The sequence below is a fragment of the Salmo salar genome, chromosome ssa24 (genome assembly GCF_905237065.1).
Source record: "Salmo salar chromosome ssa24, Ssal_v3.1, whole genome shotgun sequence".
NCBI classification, from domain to species: Eukaryota; Metazoa; Chordata; class Actinopteri; order Salmoniformes; family Salmonidae; genus Salmo; species Salmo salar.
In genome coordinates, this window is record NC_059465.1 from 9,795,325 (window position 1) to 9,814,275 (window position 18,951).

The 18,951-nt window shown below is 46.0% G+C and overlaps 1 protein-coding gene across 1 annotated transcript in view; it reads left to right on the top strand.

Moving 5' to 3' along the window:
* zmat4a (zinc finger, matrin-type 4a) overlaps positions 1-18,951 on the top strand; it is a 159,583-nt gene that overhangs the window by 137,779 nt on the left and 2,853 nt on the right. The window lies entirely within an intron of this gene.

Here is an 18,951-nt window from a genome sequence, read left to right on the forward strand (position 1 = left end):
TAACAATAATGAGGCTATATACAGGGGGTACGGGGGGGGGTTGTCAATGTAAATAGTCTGGGTGGCCATTTGATTAATAGTTCAGCAGTGTTATGGCTTAGGGGTAGAAGCTGTTAAGGAGCCTTTTGGCCCTAGACTTGGCGCTCCGGTAACGCTTGCCACACAGTAGCACAGAGAACAGTCTATGACTTGGGTGACTGCAGTCTTTGCCAATTCTTTGGGCTTTCCTCTTACACCACCTAGTATATACAGTGGCAAGAAAAAGTATGTGAACCATTTGGAATAACCTGGATTTCTGCATAAATTGGTCATAAAATAGGCAAACAGTCTGCTAAAACTAATAACACACAAACAATTATACGTTTTCATGTCTTTATTGAACACACCGTGTAAACATTCACAGTGTAGAGTGGGGAAAGTATGTGAACCCTTGTTAATAACTGGTTGACTCTCCTTTGGCAGCAATAAACTCAACCAAATGTTTTCTGTAGTTGAGGATCAGACCTGCACAACGTACAGGAGGAATTCTGGACCATTCATCTTTAAAAAACTGTTTCAGTTCAGCAATATTCTTAGGATATCTGGTGTGAACCGCTCTCAAGGTCATGCCACAGAATTTTAAAACCGGTTGAGGTTAGAACTCTGATTGGGCCACTCCAGAAGGCGTATTGTCTTCTGTTGAAGTGATTCTGTTGTTGATTTACTTATGTGTTTTGGGTCGTTGCCCTGTTGCATCACCCAACTTCTGTTCAGCTTCAATTGGCAGAGAGATCGCCTAACATTCTCCTGCAAAATGTCTTGATAAACTTGGGAATTCATTTTTCCGTCGATGATAGCAATCTGTCCAGGCACTGAAGCAGCAAAGCAGCTCCAAACCATGAGGCTCCCTCCACCATACTTTACAGTTGGGATGAGGTTTTGATGTTGATGTGCTGTGCCTTTTTTCTCCACACGTAGTGTTGTGAGTTCCTTCCAAACAACTCAACTTTAGTGTAATCTGTCCACAGAATATTTTGCCAGAAGCTGTGGAACATCCAGGTGCTCTTTTGCGAACTTCAGACGTGCAGCAATGTTTTTTTTGGACAGCAGTGGCTTCTTCCGTTGTGTACTCCCATGAACACCATTCTTGTTTAGTGTTTTACGTATCGTAGACTCAACAGAGATGTTTGCATGTTCTAGAAGTCTTTAGCTGACACTCTTCGATTCTTCTTAACCTCATTGAGCATTCTGCACTGTGCTAGTTCAGTCATCTTTTCAGGACGGCCACTCCTAGGGAGAGTAGCAACAGTGCTGAACTTTCTCCATTTATAGACAATTTGTCTTACTGTGGACTGATCAACATCAACGCTTTTAGAGATACTTTTGTAACCCTTTCCAGCTTTTTGCAAGTCAACAATTCTTAATCTTAGGTCTTCTGAGATCTCTTTTGTTCGAGCCATGGTTCACATCAGGAAATGCTTCTTGTGAATAACAAACTCCAATTTTGTGAGTGTTTTTTATAGGGCAGGGCAGCTCTAATCAACATCTTCAATCTCGTCTCATTGATTGGTGACTCCTGACTCCAATTAGCTTTTGGAAAAGTCATTAGCCTAGGTGTTCACAAACTTTTTCCAACCTACACTGTGAATGTTTAAATGATGTATTCAATATAGACAAGAAAAATACAATAATTTGTGTGTTCTTAGTTTAAGCACACTCTGTTTGTCTATTGTTGTGACTAAGATGAAGATCAGAACAAATTTTATGACAAATTTATGCAGAAATCCAGGTGATTCCAAAGTGTTCACATACTTTTTCTTGCCACTCTAGGTCCTGGATGGCAGGATGCTTAGCCCCAGTGATGTAATGGGCTGTACGCATTACCCTCTGTAGCACCTTACGGTCAGATGCAGAACAGTTGCCATATGCAACCGGTCAGGATGCTATCGATGGTGCAGCTGTAGAACTTTTTGAGGATCTGGGGACACATGCGAAATCTTTTCAGTCTCCTGAGGGGGAAAAGGTGTTGTCGTGCCCTCTTCATGACTGTCTTGGTATGTTTTCACCATGATAGTTCATTGGTGATGTGGACACAAAGGAACTTGAAACTCTCGACCCGCTCCACTACAACCCCGTCGATGAGAATGGGGTCCTGTTCGGCCTGCTTTTCCTGAAGACCACAATCAGCTCCTTTGTCTTGCTCACATTGAGGGAGAGGTTGTTGTCCTGGCACCACACTGCCAGGTCTCTGACCTCCTCCCTATAGGCTGTCTCATCATTGTCGGTGATCAGGCCTACCACTGTTGTGGGATCAGCAAATTTAATGAAGGTGTTGGAGTCATGTTTGGCCACTCAGTATTGGTTGAACAGGTAGTAAAGGAGGGGACTAAGCACGCACCTCTGAGGGGCCCCAGTGTTGAGGATCAGCATGGCAGACGTGTTGTTGGCTTCCCTTACCACCTGGGGGCGGCCCGTCAGGAAGTCCAGGATCCAGTTGCAGAGGGAGGTGTTTAGTCCCAGGGTCCTTAATTTAGTGATGAGCTTTGTGGGCACTATGGTGTTGAAATCTGAGCAGTAGTCAATGAACAGCATTCTCACATAGGTGTTCCTTTTGTCCAGGTGGGAAAGGGCAGTGTGGAGTGCGATTGAGATTGCGTCATCTGTGGATCTGTTGGGGCAGTATGCGAATTGGAGTGGGTCTAGGGTATCCTGAATGATGCTGTTGATGTGAGCCGTGACCTGCCTTTCAAAGCACTTCATGGCTACCGACGTGAGTGCTACGGGTCGGTAATCATTTAAGCAGGTTACCTTCGCTTCATTTGGCACATGGACTATGGTGGTCTGCTTGAAACATGTAGGTATTACAGACTCAGTCAAGGAGAGGTTGAAAATGTCAGTAAAGACACTTGCCAGTTGGTCCGCGCATGCTTTGAGGACACGTCCTGATAATCCGTCTGGCCCCACGGCTTTGTGAATGTTTAAAGGTCTTGCTCACATCGGCTACTGAGAGCATTATCATGCAGTCGTCCGGAACAGCTGGTGCTCTCATGCATGCTTTGGTGCTGCTTGCCTTGAAGCGAGCATAAAAGGCATTTAGCTCGTCTGGTAGGCTCGCGTCACTGGGCAGCTCACGGCTGTGTTTCCCTCTGTAGTCCATAATAGTTTTCAAGCCCTGCCACATCCGATGAGCGTCAGAGCAGTTGTAGTAGGATTCAATCTTAATCCTGTATTAACACTTTGCCTGTTTGATGGTTCGTCTGAGGGTGTAGCGGGATTTCTTATAAGTGTCCGGATTAGTGTCCCGCTCATTGAAAACTGCCGCTCCAGCCTTTAGCTCGATTCTGATGTTGCCTGTAATCCATGTCTTCTGGTTGGGATATGTACGTATGGTCACAGTGGGCGTACGTCGTCATTGATGCACTTATTGATGAAAACACAAGATATTTCAGTTTTTATTGTCCCATTGGTCGGATAGTCTTGATCGTATGTCATCCATTTTGTTTTCCAATAATTGCACGTTGGCCAATGGAACGTATGGTAGTGGAGGTTTACTCACTCGCCAATGAATTCTCAGAAGGCAGCCTGACCTCCGCTCCCTTTTTCTCTGTCTTTTCTACACGCAAATGACAGGGATTTGGGCCCATTCCCGAGAAAGCAGTATATCCTTCACGTCGGACTCGTTACAGAAAAAAATCTTTGTCCAGTTCGAGGTGAGTAATCGCTGTTCTGATGTCCAGAAGTTATTTCTGGTCATAAGAGATGGTAGCAGCAACATCATGTACAAAATAAATATCACAAAAAAACTAACAAAATAGCACAGTTGGTTAGGAGCCCGTAAAACGGCAGCCATCCCTTCCAGCCTCCCTTCCAGCCATTCTTCCTTTGGTCTGATGAGTCCGAATTAGAGATTTTTGGTTCCAACCGCCGTGTCTTTGTGAGATGCAGAGTAGGTGAATGTATGATCTCCGCATGTGTGGTTCCCACCGTGAAGCATGGAGGAGGAGGTGTGATGATGTGTGGGTACTTTGCTGGTGACACTGTCAGTGATTTATTTAGATTTCAAGGCACACTCAACCAGCATGGCTACCACAGCATTCTGCAGCGATACGCCATCCCATCTGATTTGCACTTAGTGGGACTATCATTTGTTTTTCAACAGGACAATGACCCAACACACCTCCAGGCTGTGTAAGGCTATTTGACCAAGAAGGAGAGTGATGGAGTGCTGCATCAGATGACCTGGCCTCCACAATCACCCAACCTCAACCCAATTGAGATGGTTTGGGATGAGTTGGACCACAAAGTGAAGGAAAAGCATCCAACAAATGCTCAGCATATGTGGGAACTCCTTCAATAATGTTGGAAAAGCATTCCAGGTGAAGCTGGTTGAGAGAATGCCAAGAGTGTGCAAAGCTGTCATCAAGGCAAAGGGTGGTTTGATTTGTTTAACACTTTTTTGGTTACTACGTGATTCCATATGTGTTATTTCAACATTTTGATGTCTTCACTATTATTCTACAATGTAGAAAATAGTAAAACTAAGGAAAAACCCTTGAATGAGTAGGTGTGTCCAAACTTTTGACTGGTACTGTAAAGGAGGTTTGGTTTAGGAATACATGCTATGCCACTGAAAATCAATTGGCACTTTCAAGGAGGCTTTTTACATTCTGCATCAGCCATAGCTAGAATAGATAGAATGTATGCAGCTATAGATGATGTGAGAGATTTTGAAGACTGAGTAAGCAAAATATTAGATAGAGGGGGAGTCCCTCTGCTGGCTTCGGGCATCTTTGGATCTTTTTCCAGTTAAGTTCAGACTTATTGAAAGCAATTAGTTTTTGAGTAGGAAAAACGATTCTAATTGAGCCATTTTTTCACTTCTTTCGTATTGCTGCTGCTAATTGGTGGCCAATGCCGCGGTGCCTGCAGTAGTGGCACCCAGATTCAACAAGCACTTGCTGTACTGTAGACACAAACAAACACCCAGAGCCCAGGCTAGCTCAATCAGGCTGTGATCATCAGAGAGAACAAATGCACAACTAAAATGCACACACACACACACACACACACAAACACAACTATCTAACTCAAACAACTGGTGATTATACACAACCAACACACACAACTAACACCAAGGGTGTTTCTCAAAATGCATACTACCGTGCTCCGAGCACGCAAATTGGAGCAAGGGAGGGTCAGAGTATTTGTCCAAATCAAAGTATGCAAAATGGAGTACTTCTCAAATGTGTACTCCGTTTGTACATATTTTGAAGCATGCATCGATACACGCTTCTATGAAAAGTACGCAAAGAAATATATTGCAACCACGTAAGAAATGACGCAAATTTTCTTGAAATCAATGGCAGCCGTTATTTGAGCTGAAGCGAGAGAAAATACACTCCGACTTCAGAATGAAATGTTGCCTATTCACATCTCATATGTTGCCAGACTACAATATTTTATCTTGATCTGTACATTTTGACATGTTACCTGCCTACAATACCCACTGTAGTGTTAGTAGATCGCAAGCCCATAGTAAGTCAATAGAGCTAACTGGCTAGCTAGGGCAGCAGGTAGCCTAGTGGCTAGAGCGTTGGGCCAGTAACCAAAAGGTTACTGGATCGAATTCCCGAGCTGACAAGGTAAAAAAAAATCTGTTCCCTGGGTGCCTGAAATGTGGATGTTGATTATGGCAGCCCCCCACGCCTCTCTGATTCAGAGGGGTTGGGTTAAATGCTGAAGATGCATTCAGTTGTACAACTGACTAGGTATCCCCCTTCTTTTCTTATTTTTTTTGAACTACTGTTAGCTAGCCAGATAGCCACAACAAATTGTTAGCTAGCTACCCACGAAGAATTGACATCTACCTTGGATAACGTTGGTTTTAGGTCATTTTCTGCCTGTTAGCTACATTATTACGATTCACATATAGCTAGAAGTAAAATGTTTGCTTTATGTATATCTTGTTTTGTCTCTATTGTTGCCATTGTCTTGGCTGGAAGAAGGTTCAGTGAATGGAGAGATGCTGCGTGAGGTAATACAGTCGGGGAGTGGGAGTGCTTCTCAAATGTAATGTTTAATGCGTTCTCCACCTTCTCGTCCTCATAAGAACATACTCAAGAGAACGTCCTCTGAGAATGCACTTGGAGCTTTAGAGTGTGGAGCACAGTAATATGCATATTGAGAAACACCCCAACTCAAGCAGGTCATGCTAAAACACAACCAACATCCAGTGCTTTTGTCCTGAAACAGTAGTAGATAGGTAGTTAGGTAGGTCAGAGGATGGGCTGGTTGTGGGCCCAGCACAGCGCAGCCTGGCCCGTAGGTGTGAATTGATGAGCTTTCTGTGGTGCATGTCCTGGAATTAATTCCCCCTGTTGGCCCCTCTGCCCGCACGTGTCCACACTCCACAGGGATGCAGACATCAGGAGACGTGACATACCGTTTAACAGCCCTGCACTTTAGTCATGCTTCACAACACTGCCTCATTGGAGCTAGTGGCTTTCCACACAGGCAGATCCAACCAGCCACCCCCAGCAGCCCAGAGCAACCTCTTTCCTCTCTTTCTCTCTCTCAACACACTCTCTGCCACTCTCTCTCTTTCTCACTTCCTCTCTTTCTCTCTCTTTCCATTTCTCTCACTTCCCCTCTCTCTCTCTCTCTCGCTCTATCTCTCTTTCTCCAGACCTCAACACCCTCCAGTCAGCCCGGGTGGCTTCACACTGCCTACAGTGTGATGGGTGTATTTAGGTCATTGCTTTATGCCAGTTTATCCAGATAGAATAAAGACATATCTCCTTAGGAATTCTCTTGCTCTCTCTCTCCCTCTCTCCCTCTGCGCAGAGGGCAGAGATGTTATTGTTGTGTGTCTCTTGTGTCCTACATCAGAGCTCGACCAAAAATAAGATGCTAGTTAATATGAAAGCAGTGGTGCATTTTATGATTTTGATGGTATAGTTACTTTATTGTGCTTTGATGGTATGACTTTACAGAGAAGGGAGTACAGTGAACCGGTTTTCAGTCATTTATCTAAATACCATTTCCATTTAGCTAGGTTGACACTAGAAAAAGTGATGCACTGTGAATTGTAGTGAGGCTGAAAAAAATCAATACAGTTACATATCGGGATATTATTTGTGACGATATATTGTATCATATTGTTTTGACAATATTCTTTTTGCGCTAGTTTGCCGTACATGCACCAAATCGCCAGGATTTTTCCTTTATGGCTTGTTCTCCGTCATCTTATTAAATTTGTTTTCAGCACTTTTATTTCCATGACTGATCAAAACTTGTTTTGTTATGGCTCTTTTGTCCCTCTGTAGCAGACATGTGGTGAGCAATACTTTTGGAACATCGAATCGCAATACATATACAATCGTGAGACTCACAATAGATATCGTATTGGCACCTACTGTATGTATCGTGATAATATTGTATCGTGAGGTTCCCGGCAATTCCTAATGAATTGCATGAAGTCGGGTCAGTCCCACGGCCGGGTAGTGGGACTCCGCCAAATTTCACCCCGCCCGGACAAAATAACACCTCAATATTGGTCAGGACGTGACATTACCCCCCTAAAGTTGCAGACCCCGGAATGCACCTTAAAAGAAAACACAAAAAATCCCCATTACCCCAACAAAACCAAAAGCAATACCCCTAAACAATAAGGGAGGGAAGGGAGGGTGGCTGCCGTCAACGACGGCACTGTGCTACACCCTCCCTCCCCAACCCACCTATCCTGGAGGTGGCTCCGGTGCAGGACGTGGACCCTGCTCCACCCTCGGCGTCGCCCACTTCGGTGGAGCCGATAGCTGCGCCAGGCAGACGGACCCCTCGGGCCGGGCCGAGGACAGGAGGGCCCCTCGGGCTGGCCCGGGGACAGGAGGGCCCCCTCGGGCTGGCCCGGGGGACAGGAGGGCCCCTCGGGCTGGCCCGGGGGACAGGAGGGCCCCTCGGGCTGGGCCGGGGGACAGGAGGGCCCCTCGGGCTGGGCCGGGGGACAGGAGGGCCCCTCGGGCTGGGCCGGAGGGCAGGAGGGCCACTCGGGTTGATTCTGACAGGCCGGGCACCCTGGCAGATCAGGGCAGGCGGACCACTCGGGCTGGGCCGGAAGGCATGCGGGCCACTCGGGCTGGGCCGGAAGGCATGCGGGCCACTCGGGCTGGGCCGGAAGGCATGCGGGCCACTCGGGCTGGGCCGGAGGGCAGGAGGACCACTCGGGCTGGACCGGAGGGCAGGAGGACCACTCGGGCTGGACCGGAGGGCAGGAGGACCACTCGGGCTGATCCTGACAGGCCGGGCACCCTGGCAGATCAGGGCAGGCGGGCACCTCTGGCAGAACCGGGCAGTCTGGCCACCCTGGCAGTTCAGGGCAGTCTGGCCACCCTGGCAGTTCAGGGCAGTCTGGCCACCCTGGCAGTTCAGGGCAGTCTGGCCACCCTGGCAGTTCAGGGCAGTCTGGCCACCCTGGCAGTTCAGGGCAGTCTGGCCACCCTGGCAGTTCAGGGCAGTCTGGCCACCCTGGCAGTTCAGGGCAGTCTGGCCACCCTGGCAGTTCAGGGCAGTCTGGCCACTCCGGCAGTTCAGGGCAGTCTGGCCACTCCGGCAGTTCAGGGCAGTCTGGCCACTCCGGCAGTTCAGGGCAGTCTGACCTCTCTGGCGACTGTTGACTGGCGGGCAGCTCTGACGACTGTTGACTGGCGGGCAGCTCTGACGACTGTTGACTGGCGGGCAGCTCTGACGACTGTTGACTGGCGGGCAGCACTGACGACTGTTGACTGGCGGGCAGCTCTGGTGACTGTTGACTGGCGAGGCTGGGTTGACACACTAGACTCCTGATGCGTGGGGCTGGTATAGGACGTGCCAGCCTGGAGACACGCACCTCCATGCTAGTGCGTCTGGCGGGAAACACCGGACCGAAAGGGCGCACTGGCGGTCTTGAGCGCAGGGTTGGCATCACCCCTGCCTACTTCGCCCTGGCACATGCGGGGCGCTGGTACCTTGCCTACCGGCCTGAAAATCCCAGGCCTCACCACAGCCCCAACCCCAAAGCACGGGACCTGTCCAGTCTGCCCCTACAAGGGTACGGGGAGCTGGCCTGGGGCTGTAATCTCGCCCGCCAAATAGCCCTTGTGCCCCCCTCCTTTGAAAAAATTATTGGGGCTGCCTCAGGTCAGATTGGGTAAGGTTCGGTTACGTAGGGGGTCATATTGACCTCCCCACAGCAAGCAAAAATGTCTGAACTCTGTGTAGCTAACTTGAACCAAGTCCAAGAACTTCAGTGAGGATATTTAATTTTGACTGAAGCCATGACCCATTCACGGTGTGCTTACTAATGAGATGTGTGATCGATACTAGACTAACAAGCCTGCTACAACAGTACAACAGCCCCTGCTGGCATCCAAAGCGGAAAGTATGCCACAAATTGAGGTCTTCCTTTGATTCACTAACTCAATTTGGCTGTCTGACATGTTTCTCTTTTCTCTGTCCAAGTATTTCCCCAGTTGTCCTGCGCTTCATTTGAGCCAAGCAGCAGCACTGTACCAGGTTGTCCCAAATGGCACCCTATTCCCTAGTGCACTACTTGTTACCAGATCCCCATGGGCCCTAGTCAAAAGTATTGCACTACATAAAGAATTGGGTGTCATATGGTAAGCAGACATCCTGTGTTTAAGAACTAGCTTCTTCACATAATCTGTCCTTCCTTGTGATGGCATAAGAAATAGGCTTTTAGTCTGGTCCTGTCTGCTGAGACAGAAATAACCTGCTGACAGCCTGGTTGTGTGAGCTGACTGAGGTCCCCTCTCCTCCCCAGACCAGCCAGGGTCTGGCTGACCAGCCAGGGGATTATGCTGACTACAGTAGACTGACGAAGTGCACAGGGAGGGGATCCTGGACATGTGGCTGTTGGCTGGCTGGTCAGTGTGGTCAGTCTGGTCAGAACCAATTGGACCTCTAGTTCAGGACAGGAGAAGAGGAGGAGGAGGCACTTTCTCTTTCTCTTTTCTGTCACTGGAGCCCACGTTCTATGGGACAGTACAGTAACCACTCTCATACTTACACATTACTTATTGTAACATTTCCTGCTAAGTAAGATACAAGCCTCTTTGGCGGTGACCCACCACTGACATTGTTCCAACCTAGATCATGTGCAGACAAGCTGTAAACAGGCTTTTATGTGTTGATGTGTTCACCTTCACAGCATTATCAACATATGAATGTCATGATAGATTGTGGGCACAGGAGGCTGCTGAGGGGAGGACGGCTCATAATAAAGGCTGGAATGGAGTGAGTGGAATGGTATCAAACCCATGGAAACCATGTGTCTGATGTGTTTGATACCATTCCATTGATTCTGTTCTAACCATTACTATGAGCCCATCCTTCCCAATTAAGGTGCCACCGGCCGCCTGTGATTGTGGGGGCTGTGTAGCTGTTGCTTAGGGCCACAGTCAGAGCCTGTAGTTGTGCGTTAACAGAGCCTGAAATGGTCTTTGCTATGTAATGTTATCCTCCCCCGCCAGAGATAGAGACGCAGAGCGACCAGTCTGGGAAACACGAGTCCGGAACATAACATGGCTGTAAAAGTGTTACGAGGCGGGAGGGGAGGGGATGTTGTGGGAGCGAGACCCGTCCCTCAGCCCTGTGCTCCTTCGCTGCTCCACTATCAACAGGTCAAGTCAAGCAGACGGCCTTGTTACCATGCCATCACCGATCCCTTGGCACGTCATCTATCAACGCCCAACCGTCAACGCCCAACCATCCCCATTCCCTGCTGCTCGCTTGCACTCTTCCCTGTTCTCTCCACCCTCCCTCGTCTCTCCCCTACCCTCCCCCCACCTCCCCCACACTCACGTGCTAATGGCATGCAGAAAGACTTTAGACGCTGCGCTCTCTCACACCCAGTACTCAGGAATGAGTCTGCGGCGGGTGGGAGGATGAGTCTGGCAGTTTGAACGTTGGTGCAGTGATTTGTTATTGCTGCTCTCCTTTCCCGTGTGGACTCAACCGACCGTCCACAGAAAGAATGAAAGAAAGCTGATTAATATATGATGTGATGGATGGTTCACCTCTCAGGTTTGGCACACCGCCCATTCCAACATGTGGCACCAGTCAGACAATTATGTGAAATAAAACAATTATTCAGCCTAACAATAATCCATACATCTAACTGTATAGGGTGTTTCCCAAATGGGACCTGACTCCTTATGCAGTGCACTACTGTTGAGCAGGGCCCGTCTCTTGTCAAAAGTAGTGCACTATATAGGGAATAGGATGCCCTCTACTGTATATCTCTGCGATTCAAGACAATTGGTTGGCCTGCTGCTGTAGCTGTGGCAGCCATGCTCACTGCATGGTGTTTTCACAATGGGAATTCAGATTGTGGAAATAATGACGTTTCAATAATTCATGAGATATACCTCCTTTTAGATTGAGGTTGAAATATTATTGACCTCTTTTTTTTGTTTCGACTGGGGATTTCCCCTCTGTGCTTGTAATGTCATGTATAAAACAGACAAGATTAGACTTTTGCGGCGTAGTTTCATCTTATCTATGTAGATGTCTTTGAGTTGATTATTGACACAGTATAGCAGACTGACTTGGTGTAGATTTTATGCGTGGGTTGGTATTCCACTGAAGTGACTGTATGTTTTTGTGACAGGGGAAAGGGCTTTACTGTGTGTAGTCTGTGTGTCCTCTGCTATGCACCGTGGCCATAAAACCTAATGCATTCAACAGCTCAAATCCAGCCGTTAAAACTGTCAAACAAAGGCAGCTTGATTTATTCTGTTTATCCTGGTGCCTTGTGCTGTACTGAGCCTGGGACATGAAACAGAATGGAACAGTATGAGAGTGGCAGTGTTTGGGTGTCCTCTCCCACCTGCTTCTCCCTAGTCACACATACTGATACTGCTGCCTTCTCTCTTTCTCTCTTTCCCCATTTTCGCTGTCCCCCACGGTCACAAAGATAGAGGTGGTGGGTAGGTAGGTATGCTTTTATCCAGACCTCCCCCCCAGCACACTTGCTACTCAGTGTACTCACACACCCCACACTCCCCTGGAAACAGACCACCCTGTCTGACATCTCTTTGAATTCTACCTCTCCTCCATTCCTCCTCTTTCTTTGCACTGTGATGACCAATTTACCACCAATATCATGTCCCACTTTCCACACAAACACAATTGTCACTGTTTTGTCATTTCTGATCCTCTGTTCACAAAGGAAACCTTTATTCCCTTGTCTTAGAAAATAAAAATGATTCATTCACACTCAAGAACAGTGCAAAAAGAAAAGGGGAGGGGGGGACTTTTTTATATATTTTTTTACAATAGAGGCCTTATATTCTTTTTGGCAGCATATTAGCTTTTTTCCTATATCCGATCCATGATGGGAAAAGTTGCTTTCGCAGAGAACGAACAACCCCAAGTTATAAAAGACTAATATTTGTCTTCTTTATAGTCTCAGCTTGGCATTATTAACATCAGTCAAGGCCATCATTCTCAATATAAAGGTAATGCCACACAGACATATAGAAGTGTAGGATGTGTGAAAGGCAGTTGTGTGTATTTGTACATGAAAGGTCACATTTTTTCTCTAGGAAACTTCAATTTCAGCCTTCTATTTATGGGGCGAGATGAAAATACAGTATCATAGACTTTGATGGATTAATTGAGAGGCACCCTTATTCTGTCCCCCCCTCTCTCTTTCGCTTTCTCTCCCTCTTACTGCCGCCCCCAACCTTCTCTCTCTCTCTCTCTCTCTCTCTCTCTCTCTCTCTCTCTCTCTCTCTCTCTCTCTCTCTCTCTCTCTCTCTCTCTCTCTCTCTCTCTCTCTCTATTCAATTTAAGGGGCTTTGTTTAGACATGGGAAACATATGTTTACATTGCCAAAGCAAGTGAAATAGATAATAAACAAAAGTAAAATAAACAATAAAAATGAACAGTAAGGATTACACTCACTCTCACTCTCTCTCCCCCTCTCTTACTGCCGCCCCAACCCCTTCTCCCACTCTCTCTCTCTCTCTCTCTCTCTCTCTCTCTCTCTCCTCCCCCTCTCTCTCCTGCATGACAGTCAGTCAGTAGAGGATTGCCCAGAGAAGAACACATCCCCATGAGACACAATGATGCGTGCCACAAATCCCCAAACACTTAGAGTCACATTGTCAGACTGAAAGACCTGCTCCTCAAATCCTTCACGCACACATTCAAAAGAGCTATAGCAGCAGCACATGCATATATACAGTGACTTCAGAAAGTATTCATACCCCTTGACTTATTCCACATTTTGTTATGTTACAGCCTGAATTCCAACAAAAATTCTCACCCATCTACACACAATACCCCATAGTGACAAATAGTTTTTAGAAATGTTTGCACATTTATTGAAAATGAAGTACAGAAATATCTAATTTACATAAGTATTCACATGCCTGAGTCAATACTTTATAGAAACACCTTTTGCGGCGATTAAAACTTTTGGGTCGTCTTGGTTATATACCTGTATCAGCTTGCACATCTGGATTTCCTTGCAGATTTTCTCAAACTCTGTTAAGTGAGCGGCGGTGAACAGCAATCTTCAAGTCTTTCCACAGATTTTCAATGGGATTCAAGTCTGGGCTTTGGCTGGGCCACTCAAGGACTTTCACGTTATTGTTCTGAATCCATTCCAGAGTTGCTTTGGCTGTATGCTTGGGGTCATTGTCCTGTTGGAACGTAAGTATTTGCCCCAGTCTAAGGTCGTTTGCACTCTGAAGCAGGTTTATTCATCAATGATTTGCCTGTATATGGCTCCATTCATTGTTCCCTGTATGCTTACCAGTCTCCCAGTCCTTGTTGCTGAAAAGCAACCCTATAGCATGATGCTATCACCACCATGCTTCACGGTAGGGATGGTGTTAGATGGGTAATGAGCTGTGCTTATTTTTCTCTCCAGACATAGTGCTTTGCATTCAGGCCAAAGGTTTCAATTTTAGTCTCATCAGACCACAGAATATTTTGCCTTATGCTCTCAGAGTCTTTCGGGTGCCTTTTTGAAAACTCAAGGCCCAGATTGGTGAAGTGCTGTAGAGACTGTTGTCTTTCTGTCAGGTTCTTCCATCTCAGCCAAGGAACTCTGTAGTTCTGTCAGAGTGGTCATTGGGTTCTTGGTTACCTCCCTGACCAAGGTCTTTCTTGACCGGTTGCTCAGTTTGGTCGGCCAGCTCTAGGCAGAGTCTCGGTAGTTCCATATTTTTTCAATTTTCCAATGATGGAGACCACTGTGTTCTTGGAAACCCTTCCCCAGATATATGGTTCATCACAATTCTATCTCGAGATCTACGGACAGTTCCTTGGACTTCATGGTATAGCTTCTGCTCTGACATGCACTGACAACTGTGGGACCTAATATAGACAGGTGTGTTTCTTTCTAAATCCTGTCCAAACAATTGAATTGGCCACAGGGGGATCCATATCAAGTTGTAGTGACATCTCAAGGATGATCAATGGAAATTGGATGCACCTGAGCTCAATTTGGAGTGTCATAGCAAAGGCGTGTGAATACTTGTCTAAATGAGATATTTCTATATTTCATTTTAAATAAATTTGCTAATATTTCTAAAAACAAGTTTTCGCTTTGTCGTTACAAGGTATTGTGTGTAGATGGCAAAAGAACAACAACAATTTCATCCATTTTAAATTCAGGCTGTAATGCAACAACGTGGAATAAGTGAAGGGGTATGAATACTTTCTGAAGGCACTGTGTAAGCTTGCATGTGTCTTCAAAGCAGAAGTTCTCCTTAATCAGGATTGACATTCCATCTCATTAAAATGCAACAGCATTTCAGTCTGTTCAAAGGTTTATAGGCTAGGAATGTGAATCTGCTGGTTGCAGGCATCAGACATCATTGCAGCAATATTTTGAGACTGACAGTGCAACTGCAGAGTATTTGCAGAACTGATAAAATAGGGTGGGAAAAAATGTGAGCAGTAGGCTATTTGTTTGGACCGGGGCAGACAACAGACCCTGTCTCAATGGCAGCATAAACGACCATATGGACAGTCCTGGAGAGAACACTTTACCAACATAAATCTGGCAACCGTATCGAGCTGCTGCTTAGCAGCTGCAGAAATGCCTGGAGGGGTGGCAGAGGCAATTGATGGCCGTCTGAGGATGAGGCTGCTGACTGCTTCCAGCACTGGGAAGTAGAGTAGTGACTTTGGGTTTGTTTTTTATGAAGGTGTTGGAATGCTAAAATATTGACCAACTACAATGCATTGTGTGCCGGAGCAGAAAACAGCTTGAGCGCCAGCGGGAAGAGGAGGAGGAGGGGAGGGTTATTTCCGAACCCATCTTTCTCCAGTGATCATCCCCTGTGTGATGGCTTCATGATTTATAATCATGCTCAGTGGGGGCTCCGCTGAGGCCCTCTCGCTTGGCACCGCCCGGTGTTGGTGAGATGCACCGATTAGAAGCTTAGTGGAGGGAGGTTTAGAAACCTCTTTACAGCTCTGTAAAAGTTAGATATCAACGAGCAGGCGGGGGCAGCTTGAGGGCATACCATCAAACAGGAGAGATTGAAGTACAAAGCATGAAAGAGGCAAAGCCACAGAGACATTCAACAGTCCAAACGGCGGCCACTCGACTCTTATGATTCAGCCTCATTTCCTCATTGACTTCCTAATTAATTCCCAATGCACACTGAGAAGGAGATAGCTAGGGGCCCAGTATTTGCTGCAGAATAGACACATGGTCTATCTCAAATGAGATGGGTCTGTACCAGCTCACCTGCTAATCCAAGCTGACATTCTTTCTCTCCACGCTTTACCATAAAAAGACCAGAGGGGAAACACATTAAGAACTTGTGTGTGATGTCCAATGCAGACATCTTATGGGTCTACCATCTAAAAGGGAGGATATGGAATATTTATTTTACAGCATTTTGTATGATGTAACTTGCCGGAGTACTGTACAAATTTGGAGGACTGATGCAGTTTTGTAGACTGAAATTGTCTTGGACGGGCAACTTGTTCTTCTATAGCAACAAAACCAGGAGTATCATAAGCTGCAACATAGTAAGAAGAAGGGAGGCATTTTATCACGGGTGAATTAACTTCAAAGGGACTGAGAATGTCCATGTGAAATATAGGCATGAAGATAAATAATGCATGGTTAATGCCTCCGCCAGAGTAATGTGCTGACAGAATTTGTCACACACTATATGAATACATAAGTTGTGTGTTCGCCACCACGCGGTTAAGGTCACTGCACTCAGATGGTGTGGTTTCTGTTTGCCATTGCACCAAGCGGAACTATGTAACTTGCACTCGCGTCACGGTGAATTCATTATGAGGCAGTTTGTCTTGAGAGGGAAAATAGGGGAGGCTTGATATTGCTCCTGGAAAATGTAATTTTCCTGTCTCTGACTGACTTGAAGGATGTGGTAGTGGAGAGGGGGTTAAGATCGAATGGAGGGCTGGAAGCTGTGCAGATAGTCTCACTGCGGTCCTAAAAGCTTTTCGTGCTGTCAGTTTTGGGAGGATGCATCTTTAAAAAAGCTGTCATTTTGATGGAGAGGACAGCAGTCAGCTGCAGTTCCATCAGCAGGAGGCTCAGACACACTATGTTTTTTTTTTTGAGGGGGGCAGGTGACTCTATAGTAGGTGTTGCCACTAACAACACCGGACCCTTTTCAGACTCATCACAGAGTGGCCTTTCTTGGCCGGGCTTCTGTCGACGACTTACAGAACTGTTGGGCTCGAGAGAAAATGATCAAATCAGCTGAAATATGTTTTCATCTAAAATGTCAGAATGGTTCTTGGATAAGGGTTTCTCCTGTGGGGACTATATCGTTTTACATTGAGACTTGGTTGGATTGCGTTCTCTTGATTTACTCAGCTGGTTACTGTTTACTTCTATCTCTGAGACCCATCTGCTTTAAATTTAGGCTATCAGTACACTATCAGTTGTCGCGTTATTGTACTCTGTAATTATGTAGTTAATTAGACCAATTGAACTATGCTCCAATAGTACTGAGTCCAAAGCAAGGGGAAACTACAATGTCTGAACATTGGTTGAAAAATAAATACGGACCTGCACGGTGTTTGATGCACACATTGTTTATTGAGTTCAACGTTGGGTTTTATACCAAAAACAAACACATTTAACTCTCTGGATGTGTGTACACTGTGTTTGAACTGAAAAGCAAATTCAAATTCCTCATGTGACATCATTTAGCCTACAAAGTCACGGCTGCATGTTTTCACTTATGGAATTATGAAAAACTGATCCGGAATATGTTGTAGTTAGTCAGGTTTTAAAGCGATGTAAAATAGGTGGATGAGCCGCATTCATACGAGTGAAAGGCTCCGTCGATCAAGAGGACCCCTCTAATGAAAACAAAATGCTAAATACGCCTGGCCTTTTGAGTGGAATAAATTCAGATCTGCCGGCGTGCTGAGAATATGTTCATTTTCCTCTGTTTGATGGAACTGTTTTCTGTCTCCAAAGAGAGACCTTTCAATGTTGCTTTATTTCTCACCTTAGCACAGTGAATGTTGCATTAATCTTACTCATCCGTTTCAATCCCCCGCCTCCCCTCTGCTTGTATTATTGTGTGTGTGTGTGTGTGTGTGTGTGTGTGTGTGTGTGTGTGTGTGTGTGTGTGTGTGTGTGTGTGTGTGTGTGTGTGTGTGTGTGTGCGTGCGCGCGCCTGTGTCTGCACGTGCCTGTGTCAAAATCTGCTCTGCATGCCGGTGTTCGGGTACATGCACTTGTGTGTGTGCGAGGGTGCAGATGTGTGTGGGTGCTTCAGTGTGCGTGTGTGGACTAAGGCCTATGCAGGTCTGATACATTAGCCTTTTATGGGGGAATTATTCAGAACTAATGTGACTGGATGGGGCCTGCTCTACTGCTGCTGCTCTAGTCCTCTAGAGAATCATTCAGCAGGATGTTCATTTTACACTGCACACTGTTTACTCCCTCTGCTAGGTTTACCTGGAGTCAACATAGAAACCCCTAAATGCAAGTCAGGGAATCGATTCATTGAACAAATAATGCTTGCACAATAATGCTTACTGTCTAACCTACAGTGCAAGAGCCAATGAGGGTTAAGAAAACTGTTTTAGTAATCTCTTGGCTCAAAATAAGCAATAGGTTACACCTGCACATTAACTACTGTATGTTCCCATAAATGACACACCTAACTGTGTATCGTCCTCTGTATATTACCTTGGTGGAATCTAACCTACATCTACACACACACACCAAAAGTGTCCAAAACATCATCAGACCTTTACTGCATTAACGACGACAGTTACAACGGATGTGCTTACATTATGTTAGTAAATAGCCATGTTTTGGCACTCTCGCAGCCATGCTGCAACACACACAATCCTCCTTTTTTCTGCTGTAAGTCTATTTATAGCACGTCTGACTATTAGATGTGAATTGGTTGTCTTGTTTTGAGAACAGTCATCCCAGTATTAAGTGAGGGGACCGTCAGTATAATTCAACCAAGACCAGGAGAGAACCGGGAGAGGCGTCTCCGACGGTGATTGTGTGATGATAAACCATTAGATAAGACCTTCAGTCGATGTGGCGATGTCCTGGACATGCTATGAAACCTGGCTTTCCACACCTCTTCAATCACAACAGAAAGGGGATTAGATGTTGGCCACTGTAAGTGTCATAATCAAGCTCCGGGTGCTTTGTTGAGCACATGACAAACGAGAGCATAAAGTCATGCGGTACGTGAAGTATAGGAGACAGAAATGAGAAAGCGTAGCGAGGAAGGTTTTATATTCAGTCCAGAGAAGCCAAGGCTGTTTAGACCTCCTTATACTTTAACTGCCCTCTTCTCCTTGTTGTACTGTAGTCGGTCTCCTTATCGTTGATATTTTATTATTGATCTTATCAGGATCATTTCATCTTCACCGCTGGTTTATTTTATTGGTTGAGATATATTTGACTTTTTACCTTTTAACAATAAC